We start from the raw sequence: 11,949 nt of genomic DNA, 5'->3' as shown, positions 1-11,949 counted from the left end.
AAAGAGTGAGAGTTTGACTTCTTCTTTGCCAATTTGGATGCCTTTGATTTCTTTTTGTTGTCTGATTGCTGTGGCTAGGACTTCCAATACTATGTTGAATAGCAGTGGTGATAGTGGACATCCCTGCCGCGTTCCTGACCTTAGGGGGAAAGCTCTCAGTTTTTCCCCATTGAGAATAATATTTGCTGTAGGTTTTTCATAGATGGCTTTTATGGTATTGAGGTATGTACCCTCGATCCTTATACTCTGAAGAGTTTTGATCAAGAAAGGATGCTGTACTTTGTCAAAAGCTTTTTCTGCATCTATCGAGAGGATCATATGATTCTTGTTCTTTCTTCTGTTAATGTATTGTATCACATTGATTGATCTGCGGATGTTGAACCAACCTTGCAGCCCAGGGATAAATCCCACTTGGTCATGGTGAATAATCCTTTTAATGTACTGTTGGATCCTATTGGCTAGTATTTTGGTGAGAATTTTTGCATCCATGTTCATCAGGGATATTGGTCTGTAATTCTCCTTTTTGATGGGGTCTTTGTCTGGTTTTGGGATCAAGGTAATGCTGGCCTCAGAAAATGAGTTTGGAAGTTTTCCTTCCATTTCTATTTTTTGGAACAGTTTCAGAAGAATAGGTATTAATTCTTCTTGAAATGTTTGGTAGAATTCCCCTGGGAAGCCATCTGGCCCTGGGCTTTTGTTTGTTGGGAGATTTTTGATGACTGCTTCAATTTCCTTAGTGGTTATAGGTCTGTTCAGGTTTTCTATTTCATCCTGGTTCAGTTTTGGTAGTTGATACATCTCTAGGAATGCCTCCATTTCTTCCAGGTTATCTAATTTGCTGCCATAGAGTTGCTCATAATATGTTCTTATAATTGTTTGTATTTCTTTGGTGTTGGTTGTGATCTCTCCTCTTTCATTCATGATTTTGTTGATTTGGGTCATTTCTCTTCTCTTTTTGATCAGTCTGGCCAGGGGTTTATCAATCTTGTTAATTCTTTCAAAGAACCAGCTCCTAGTTTCGTTGATCTGTTCTACTGTTCTTTTAGTTTCTATTTCATTGATTTCTGCTCTGATCTTTATTATTTCTCTTCTCCTGCTGGATTTAGGCTTTATTTGCTGTTCTTTCTCCAGCTCCTTTAGGTGTAGGGTTAGGTTGTGTACTTGAGACCTTTCTTGTTTCTTGAGAAAGGCTTGTATTGCTATATACTTTCCTCTTAGGACTGCCTTTGCTGCATCCCAAATATTTTGAACAGTTGTGTTTTCATTTTCATTGGTTTCCATGTATTTTTTTAATTCTTCTTTAATTTCCTCGTTGACCCACTCATTCTTCAGTAGGATGCTCTTTAGCTTCCATGTATTTGCGTTCTTTCCGACTTTCCTCTTGTAATTGAGTTCTAGTTTCAAAGCATTGTGGTCTGAAAATAGGCAGGGAATGATCCCAATCTTTTGGTACTGGTTGAGACCTGATTTATGACCTAGGATGTGATCTATTCTGGAGAATGTTCCATGGGCACTAGAGAAGAATGTGTATTCCGTTGCTTTGGGGTGGAATGTTCTGAATATGTCTGTGAAGTCCATTTGGTCCAGTGTGTCATTTAAAGTCTTTATTTCCTTGTTGATCTTTTGCTTAGATGATCTGTCCATTTCAGTGAGGGGGGTGTTAAAGCCCCCCACTATTATTGTATTGTTGTTGATGTGTTTCTTTGCTTTTGTTATTAATTGCCTTATATAATTGGCTGCTCCCATGTTAGGGGCATAGATATTTACAACTGTAGATCTTCTTGTTGGATAGATCCTTTAAGTATGATATAGTGTCCTTCCTCATCTCTTATTACAGTCTTTCGTTTAAAATCTAATTTGTCTGATATAAGGATTGCCACCCCAGCTTTCTTTTGGTGTCCATTAGCATGGTAAATGGTTTTCCACCCCCTCACTTTCAATCTGGAGGTGTCTTTGGTTCTAAAATGAGTCTCTTGCAGACAGCATATCGGTGGGTCTTGTTTTTTAATCCAGTCTGATAGCCTGTGTCTTTTGATTGGGGCATTTAGCCCATTTACATTCAGGGTAACTATTGAAAGATAGGAATTTAGTGCCACTGTATTGCCTGTAAGGTGACTGTTACCGTATATTGTCTGTGTTCCTTTCTGGTCTATGTTGCTTTTAGGCTCTCTCTTTGCTTAGAGGACCCCTTTCAAGATTTCCTGTAGGGCGGGTTTTGTGTTTGCAAATTCCTTTAGTTTTTGTTTGTCCTGGAAGTTTTTTATCTCTCCTTCAATTTTCAATGACAGCCTAGCTGGATAGAGTATTCTTGGCTGCATATTTTTCTCATTTAGTGCTCTGAATATATCCTGCCAGTCCTTTCTGGCCTGCCAGGTCTCTGTGGATAGGTCTGTTGCCAATCTAATGTTTCTACCCTTGTAGGTTACATATCTCTTCTCCCGAGCTGCTTTCAGGATTTTCTCTTTGTCTATGAGACTTGTAAGTTTTACTATTAGATGTCGGGGTGTTGACCTATTTTTATTGATTTTGAGAGGGGTTCTCTGTGCTTCCTGGATTTTCATGCCTGTTTCCTTCCCCAAATTAGGGAAGTTCTCTGCTATAATTTGCTCCATTATACCTTCTGCCCCCCTCTCTCTTTCTTCTTCTTCTGGGATCCCAATTATTCTAATGTTGTTTCGTCTTATGGTATCGCTTATCTCTCGAATTCTGCCCTCATGATCCAGTAGTTGTTTATCTCTTTTTCTCAGCTTCTTTATTTTCCATCATTTCATCTTCTATATTACTGATTCTCTCTTCTGCCTCATTTATTCTAGCAGTTAGTGCCCCCATTTTTGATTGCACCTCATTAATAGCCTTTTTGATTTCTACTTGGTTGGATTTTAGCTCTTTTACTTCTCCAGAAAGGGTTTCTCTAATAACTTCCATATTTTTTTCAAGCCCAGCTAGTATCTTTAAAGTGATGATTCTGAACTCTAGATCTGACATCGTACTAATGTCCGTATTGAGTAGGTCCCTGGCAGTCGGTACTACCTCTTGTTCTTTTTGTTGAGGTGATTTTTTTCCGTCTTGTCATTTTGCGCAGAGGAGAATAGATTAATGAGAGAACAAAATGCTAGCAGAATAACAAGGTCCCCAGAAAATATACTAAACAAATCAGAAAAGACCTGAAGCAGTGGGAAAAGAAAGGGAAAGAGAGAAAAAAGAGAAAGAAAAAAAAAGAAAAAGAAAAAGATAAAGATAAAAACAAACAAAACAAAACAACAACAACAAACAAACAAAAAAACCAGAATGTGATCAAATATGATCAGGCTGGTATATAGATCAGTGCCACACACTAGATTTGGGGTGTATTTTGGTCTTTTAGAAGAAAGTGCCTCCCAAAATTTTAAAGAAAGAAAAACTTATATATGTACAAAAATAAGGGTTGATATGATGAAGGGATGGAATATGACTGTAAAGATGGAAATTATAAAAAATTTTATAAAAGGAATTGATAAGAAGTTGTTTGAAAAAAGAAAGAAGAGGATTAAAAAAAGAAAAAAGAAAAAAATAAGGGAGAGGATGTGATCAGGCAGGGGAATAGAAAACACCATATACTAGAGATTTAGGGTATATTTTAATCTGTTAGAAGAAACTATCTCAAAATTTTAAAGAGAGAACAACTTATATATATAAGCCAAAAATATGGGTAACTACTAAGAAGGGATAGAATATGACTCTAAAAATGAAAAATAAATTTTTTTTTTTTTAAAAAAGGGATTGATAAGATGTTGGTTGAAAAAGGGAAAAAGAAAAATTCGAAAAGAAAAAAAAAGAAAAAAAGACAGTTAAAAAAAAATTAACTTTGAAAGACTAAAGAATCATGGTAAAAAAAGCCATGATTTCTATGTGCAGTATTCCCCTAGCGCTGGAGTTCTGCCATTCTCATTGATGGGTAAACTTGGTCTTGGCTGGGTGGTCTCGCTGATCTTCTGGGGAGGAGCCTGTTGCTGTGGTTTCCAAATGTCTCTGCCGGAGGCGGAATTGCCCCGCCCTTGCCCCCTCCCGGCTAAGTAATCTGCTTGGGTTTGCTCTCGGGGGCTTTTGTTCCTTGCGAGCTTTCCGTACAGCTTTGGAGGCGGAGAGTGAAGATGGCGGCCTCCCAATCTCCGCCCCGGAGGAGCCGAGAACTCGGGGCCCCGCTCCTCAGTGAGCCCCCAGAGAAAAGCCGTCAGTCACTCCCGTCTCCCCAGTCTGCAGCTGCACTCGGTGCTCAACCGGCCTGTGACCGCGCGTTTCTATCTCTGGCACCCGACCCCGGGCGGAGTCTCCAAACCCAGCAGATCCCTGCGGTGCACTCCCGCGCGGCTCCTCTCGGGGGAGGAAGGTGAGTCTCCCCGGATCTGCCGCTTGTTGGGTCCCTGCTGGAGGAGCAGTGGCCTGACTGTGCCGCGGATCACGGTTTATGGCGACCCCGAGCTGAGAGCCCGCGCCTGGGCTCCGCCTCTGCAGCCGGCTTCCCTGCTCCGATACCTGGGAGCTCTGCCACACTCAGGCACCCCCGGTCTTTCTGTGACCCCGAGGGTCCTGAGACCACACTGTCCCCCGAGGGTTCCACCCCCCGCTTAGCCACCAGAGTGACGTCCCTCAGTGGAGCAGACTTTTAGAAGTTCTGATTTTGTTCTCCGTGGTTCTATCACTTGCCAGAAGCGGCCGACGGAGGCCCCCCCCCCCGCCATCTATCCTCCCGAATATCGCCTCGGATTCACTTCTCCGCACGTCCTACCTTCCAGAAAGTGGTCGCTTTTCTGTCCAGAGAGTTGTTGCTATTCCTTTCTTTGATCTCCTGTTGGGTTTGTAGGTGTTCAGAGTGGTTTGATCCCTATCCAGCTGAATTCCTGAGAGGAGACGAAATCCAGGTCTCCTACTCCTCCGCCATCTTGCTCCGCCCCTATAATTGATATTTTTTAATGCATACGTATCCCTCAGAGAAGTTTACACATTAGACTATCATTCAATAGCACCTCAGTGTAAACCGGTTTATCAGATGACTTCCCGTCTTGAAATAAGCCAGGATGCAGAATCTTACTTATTGCTAAGATGGAGATAGTTAGCGTTTGCTTCTTGTATTGTCACGTGATGCAGCCACCTAGTTCAGTGTTACGGTGAAATCCACAGCATACATAGGCATGAAGAGTTTACACATGGAAGGAGTCTGTATACCATGGAGTCAAAGTTACCACCTGGTTCTCTGCAGCAAGGTCCTTAATTTTTATTCCTGGAAATATCCTCATTGATACTGGAGACAATCAAAGAAGGAAGGGTGGAGTTTTAACATTTATCTAACTCAGAGTTCAGAAAGGCTCAAAGAGACTAGAGTCCATTGAGTAGATCCATATAGCTCATCATTGGTCTTAGATATATTTTTTCATATTTAATCTAGACAACAATCTCTCAAGGTGGAAATTTGTTGGGCTTAATGTAGAGCATTAAATCAGCCATAATACCTGGCTTGCTAAAATGAAACACAGGCCTCTGGGGGCAAGGGAGGTTTTGGAGAAGGGCGTAGACCTTTGGAATGGTGACCACTCTGCTGTTGGAATGCCACGGGGAGTTGCCTTCCCCCGCCCCCCCCCCCAAGCTTTCTTAGCCCAAACAGCCCCTCTGTGATCTAAGAGATGTATGCATTGTCCCCTAGGCGATGTTTAGTAGAACCTGCAGATTAGCATATCTTATCTTTCCCCATAAATCCTCTCAGTTTTGGTAAGACCCCTTATCACACATCAGGTGCTTGAGAAACAGTGATAAGGATTTGTGATTATCCTGAAGGAACAATAAAAGTGGGAGCAAAGAAGAGCAAAGGGTCTTTGTCTCTGAGTGTTGACCCCCTTGCCTTCTCTCTTTCACGGCAAAGTTTGGAGTCATCTTTCATTCGTCGGTACAGGGAGTGCTTGCCATTCCTGGCAGAAATGGTCATACTCAATTATTCCTGATGAATCAGTGTCTCAGAAAGGAAAAAGGAGTTTCCCAATATTACACCATTATAATTGCAAGGTACTGGATTTAATTCCGTTTCTAAGGCCCCCTAGTAACGCACACATGTATACCAGCCCCTTTCATTTCTGCTTTCTGCTGGTTCCCACGCTGTCTAGTCTCCTTTTCCCTACCACATTACCATATATCCAATGCTGTCTTGATTCTTAAGCCCTCCCAAGAGTTCTATCACCATAAGAGTGTATATGTGTGTAGGGGGTGGGGGGCAGGCTTTGCTAAAGTTCAAAGATTTGCAGGTGTTTCAATAAAACATGCTGAAGTGATACCATTTTCAAATGTTCCTCAGCCATTTCCCCAACCAGGAACTCATCACTAGCTTGCCTTGACTCAAAACTGAATTAGGCTCTGGGCTCTTCTTTTTCAGCCTCACTTTCCAGCACTTCGCTGGTCCCCAGTTCCCAAAACCTTTACCAACAGGTCAATTCAGCCTTGATTTTTCTTTTTCTTCTTTTTCCTTTCTCCTCCAGAATATTGAAGCCGTGTTCATCATGGTTTTTAAAAAGTTATATTCCGGGGCGCCTGGGTGGCTCAGTCGTTAAGCATCTGCCTTTGGCTCAGGTCATGATCCCAGTATCTTGGGATTGAGCCCCGCATCGGGCTCCCTGCTCAGTGGGAAGCCTGCTTCTCCCTCTCCCACTCCCCCCACTTGTGTTCCCTCTCTCACTGTCTCTCTCTCTGTCAAATAAATAAATAAAATCTTAAAAAAAAAAAAAAAAGTTATATTCCCAGGAGGAATTTGTCTTTTCTCTTTGAGACAGATATAAAACATTTGACTTAGCACAGAGTAAGAGCTTGATTCTCAGTAGCTTTAAAAATTGCAGGGAAGAAGCTTTTAAGAATATTGACTAATAATGTATAATTCTAATCCTTCTACCCCTGCATCAACCACGTTTTCTCCCACATAAGAATACATGAGAAACCGAAGTGACCTTGTTATAGGGAAAAGTTTCGAGTGGCTCTAATTTACACTATAAAAAGTTAATTATGTGAAAATTCGAAGGTAGTCTTTTGTGCAATTTTGTAGGAGATTACAATACCTGCTCCTTGAATAGAGCTTTGAAATGTAAAGATAATTTTCATATCTACTGCCAAGTGTGAACTTTGGCCATTTTTATCTTCAGTTGATTTTAATACCAAAATAGAGTGAGGTGCTCATGATTGAACAGCTGGTAAACAATGGAGAAGGGTCAGGACCCAGCCTATGGCTTCTGGGTAGGTATTCTTTCTCCCACATAATGTGAACCCAGGCGGTGTTGGATGGAGTAGACTGTTGCAAATTTTCAGTGAATTTGTAAGAGTGTCTAGCATAGTCTTTAAACCAGGAATAATTTAATATATGAGATTTTTATCCCATTTCTGCGAGGCTCTTTATTGAAAGGGTAAGGTTTATGTTGTTTTGAATATATCCATGGATGTTTGAGAAAACTGCTACTAACTGATCAAAAGCTGGACTCAACATTTCACATTTTTAAAGGATTACCAAGAGAAAAGTATGTAAAGGAAAAGTGTCACCTCTAAAAACAAAACAGATGTTTAACACTGCTACCAAAAGGAAGAGGGAAGAAAAGGAGAGAGGAAAGAAGGCAGACTGGCAGGGAGATGGGGAAGGGTTGGGAGATCTTTTGAACAGGATAGGGGAGCAAGAGTGATCTTTCAGTTGAATCCTTGAATAATGGATAGACACGGGTAGGCAATGGGCAGTCCAGAGGAGGAGAGCAATAAGACTGAAGATATGAATGCTGGAGTTTGCAGGGATATTCAGGAGGCGAATGCAATCAGTGTGGAATACATGGTAGGTAAATGTAAACAAAATGAAATCTAGAGCCATTGTGCGGCTCTTGATCCATATTTACCTTGCGCTCTCTGTTGTATACAGTATCTATTTTCCCTCCTCTGGCTCCACAGATAATGTGGCTTCATTACCATGGATAATTCATTAGCTATACTTCAGTACCTTCTGAGATAGTTTTGAGAAGTGACCTTCCAAGTGGAACTAATTTTAAGACGATCTAAATAAATCTCCTAGGATTCCACTTCTCAACAGTCACAAATACTTTGAGGTTTCATCTGTTCTTCTATAAATTCATTGCAACCCAACTTTTCCCTTCCAAGAGAGCTTCTAAGCACTGACACTGTAGGATAATGACTACTTATGAAATTCTGATTGAGAGAGAAAATTGCCATTATAAGTGTACTTCCTGCTCACCAGACTTAAGGATATTTAAAATGTTTTCATTTGTATTGCTCACCCAACCAAATACATTCACACAGGTTCTAGAAAGACTTTCTGTAGCTGAAATAATACCCAGGCAGGGCTTTGCCACTAATAAAATATGTAGGGAATATTGCAGAAAGATTAACATTAAAGAGGTATAAAATGTAGGCTTCTCTAATACAATGACCTAATATGTTCCTATTACAAGTCTTCCTATTATTTAAACAGCTGAACTGGCAGCTTTAAGACCCTTTAAAAGTTAATAGGGGAATTTCAGTGAGACTCTTAAGTCCATATGTGTTTTAATGGATGTTTTAATTACAGAATTTTATGCTGGTTCTTATATGTGTCTAGAATTATATGCTTATAACTGATCATATAAGTTACATTATTGTAAATCCTTATGTTTAAAGTTTTGCGATTGAAATGGCATTGTATTTCACCGTTGTTATTTTTCAGGATGTCTGTAATGTTTTCAGTTGTACAATATACAATATTTTCACAGCTTTCTGAACTCACATAAAGAGTCCTTCCAAACACGACGAAGAAAGTGACTTGCCAAATCTTTTTAAACAAAATGGTCACTTCTCTTCTCTTTCCTTTATGGACTCATGCTTTCCTTCTAGTGTATTTTGGCTTAAAGGAGAAAAGAAAGAAATCTATTTTAGAAATGTTTCAGCCATTTCATCTGAGTTTTTTGATACATATTCATTTGATATCAACTGCATATAAAGCTATGTTTTCATATCCTACTGGCTTTAGCAAAGTTGTCTGTACTTTTCATGTTCCAATTGTGTTTTTTTTTTAGGGTTAGAATGAACTAGCATACATAATCATACTATTAAAGGTATGTGAAAAATCTGTAAGTGATTTTTGTTTTATTTTTCCCTCTTTCTCCCTTTCTTCCTTCCATCCTCTCTTCTTTCCTTCCTCTACTTCTTTCTTCCTTCCTTCTTAGCTTAAAATAACAGTTAATAACATAGACCCTATCATCTGAAGTTTTATTTATCCAAATGTCTGCAGCTCAAATCAGGTACTTAATGGCAGCACCTCTGATTCAATCTCCAGAAAATTTGAACCCTAGAATCACCATAGAATAGAATAATAGATAAAAGAAGGGAGCATCAAAACCTATAAAATAATACATTTATTTTAAAAAGATAGGCTCAGTCTATGAATTCTTATCATGATGCTTATTATCAAAGACATTTAATAAGTGATGATTTGATGTCAATATAATTATAGGCATCATGTATTGGAAAAGCTGTGGTAAAAAGCCTTTTCAAGTATTTTAACTACATATAAGTAAATACTGTAAGTGCATTTAGTCAGTTGCTGTACTTTAAAATTGAACGAAATGCATTTTAACAAATGTATGAAATATGAACTATGTTTTTTTAATCATATAGATCAAGGGCTAAAAACAATCTCTCCTATAAGTAGAAACCAAAAGCTGTGATGATGGAGAGTTGGGGCACATTCGTTAGGTGTTGAAGGAAAAGTACTTACACTTTTGCAATCTAATTTTAGAGTATGGAAAATGTGAAAAAGAGTATGTCCAAATTACCGTAAGTAAACTTGAAATCTAGTAATTAAGATTTAAGTCTTGATATGCTTGAAACCAGAGATGCATCTAGTGGGATTTATCATACTCTAAGAGATTTTTTACAAAGAATGACTTAGACTTTCACTTACAAAAATAATAGCAATAATCACAATTCTATAGAGAACATTGGGCTCTGGACTCCATTTCCTGAGAAATGATGTCACTATTATGCATCAGTATGCCAAGGAAAAGGAGTCAGTGGAAGGGGCTGGGAGATGTTGATGAAGAAGGTGCTGACTTAAACCTTATCAGCCTCTTAAAGATTGTTTGGTCTGTTGTTCTGGTTCCTTCCTCAGGAAGCTGAGATATGCATGGCTGCTTCTTAGATGAGTCATCACCAAACTGTGTTGTGGTATGGTAGGGAAGAAGCCTATGTCAGGAAATTTGGGGGACGGAAGGACACTCCTGCATGTCTGTGACTGGTAAGCACAGTTGATTCAGTTCTGCACATAATGAGGCTGAGGTCAGCGGCTCAAGCCCTGGATGGGCCAATTACCTCTGTGCAGGGATCACCGACTGCATATTTAACCCTGGCTAGCCAGGTGTCTTGCACATATGAGCCACTCATAAGAGACTGGACAAGTTACTATATACACAATAACACAAAAATTCCTCTTAGTCCTGGAAAACCAACTCAAGTGTACTATCATCACTTTGTTGGCACCAATTTCATTTATAGGGAAACCTGATCAGACTCTTTAGAAAATTAAAGTCATTTTTCACATGGAATTATCATTTTCAATGAAATAAATATTCTTAAAATCATGTTGTTGAACTTGTTCTCAAAATAGTGGCTTGTGGCCCTAATTTCAGGGGGGGAGGTATGATAATAAATAATACTTTCTCCACATAAACTACTCCTTTGAATTAGATAAAATTAAATACTAAAAGGCTAAAATAATAATCTTTAAGACCATTAATGACCTTTAGAAATAGTTTAGACACCGCTTGCAGAATTGTAATATTGGTGAAATTCCATTATTGAAATATTGGTTTTATCTCTGGTGAGATTATGTAGTAGGTATATGTTATGTAAATAATGTTTGTATTTTCTTTTGGGAAATCACTCTTTCACTCTTAGTCCACATCTTTATGTAGGATGTCTTCAGTTCTGAGGTCTAGGAGAAGCCATGGGATTCATGCCTGACCCTTGAAGTACAACCAGAGAATTATTGGAAAATTATTGGAAAAGAGGGATTTTCCTCTACCATGGTTACTTGGGTAGCAGGATGGAATGTGGAAAATGCCAGGGCCACTAGGAAGAAGGTACCTACCTGAAAATAAAGCTAACATGGAGAAAAGCATGGTCCTGGTGGGGGGGTGGGGGGTGGGGCAAAAACAAAAACAAAAAAGTCCTGATGACTTTTTGAGCCCCTGGATACAACCATACCTAAAAGTAAACTTTGGGACTTCAGCGTTTTATGAAGTCAATAATTCCCACTCTCTTTTTTGTGCTCCATTCTATTTGATTATATGTCTATAACTTTCAAACTTCAAATAGCTAATTAATAGAAATAAGAATCAGAATCAGAACTTTTAGTTAATGTAACAAATGTTTATTAAACACTTACTTTGGGCTTTAGACTTAATCATTCAGCTCTGGTTTTATAGAATCCAATAGAATAATATTTTCATATTCTGTATGATGAAATTATAGTGATACATAAAAAAGTAGAAAAGATGATAAAATGTACATTCATTTAAATAGCATAAAAAGTAACATCTCCAAGCAAAAGGAACATGAACATTGATTCTCCTTCTGTTTTTGCAACAATAGTTGTGCCATTTTTGTTTAAAGACCTGTAATACTAACAAGGGCAGACAGGTGTTTTAAAACGACAATGTAAAATTACACATGAATATTGAAATAATGAGTCCGGAGGGCTGGATGCTTTGTAAAAAATATCTTTTGTAGCATTGATCTGCCATGTTGGCCAAGCTTGAATGAAGCAGTAAGCTCAGTGAACTCAGTCACGTGGAATATCACATCTGTTGCAAACATATTACATATCATTACTGGTACCTTTATATTCGATTGATTTTTATTATGTTGCATGAATGGGTAGGTTAGTTCATAGAGACAGAGGTCACACTA

This window comes from Mirounga leonina, unplaced genomic scaffold (genome assembly GCF_011800145.1).
Source record: "Mirounga leonina isolate KUSES-001 unplaced genomic scaffold, KU_Mleo_1.0 Mir_173, whole genome shotgun sequence".
In the NCBI taxonomy this organism is placed as follows: domain Eukaryota; kingdom Metazoa; phylum Chordata; class Mammalia; order Carnivora; family Phocidae; genus Mirounga; species Mirounga leonina.
The sequence above is the reverse complement of the archived record's forward strand: the minus strand, read 5'-3'. Positions refer to the sequence as shown.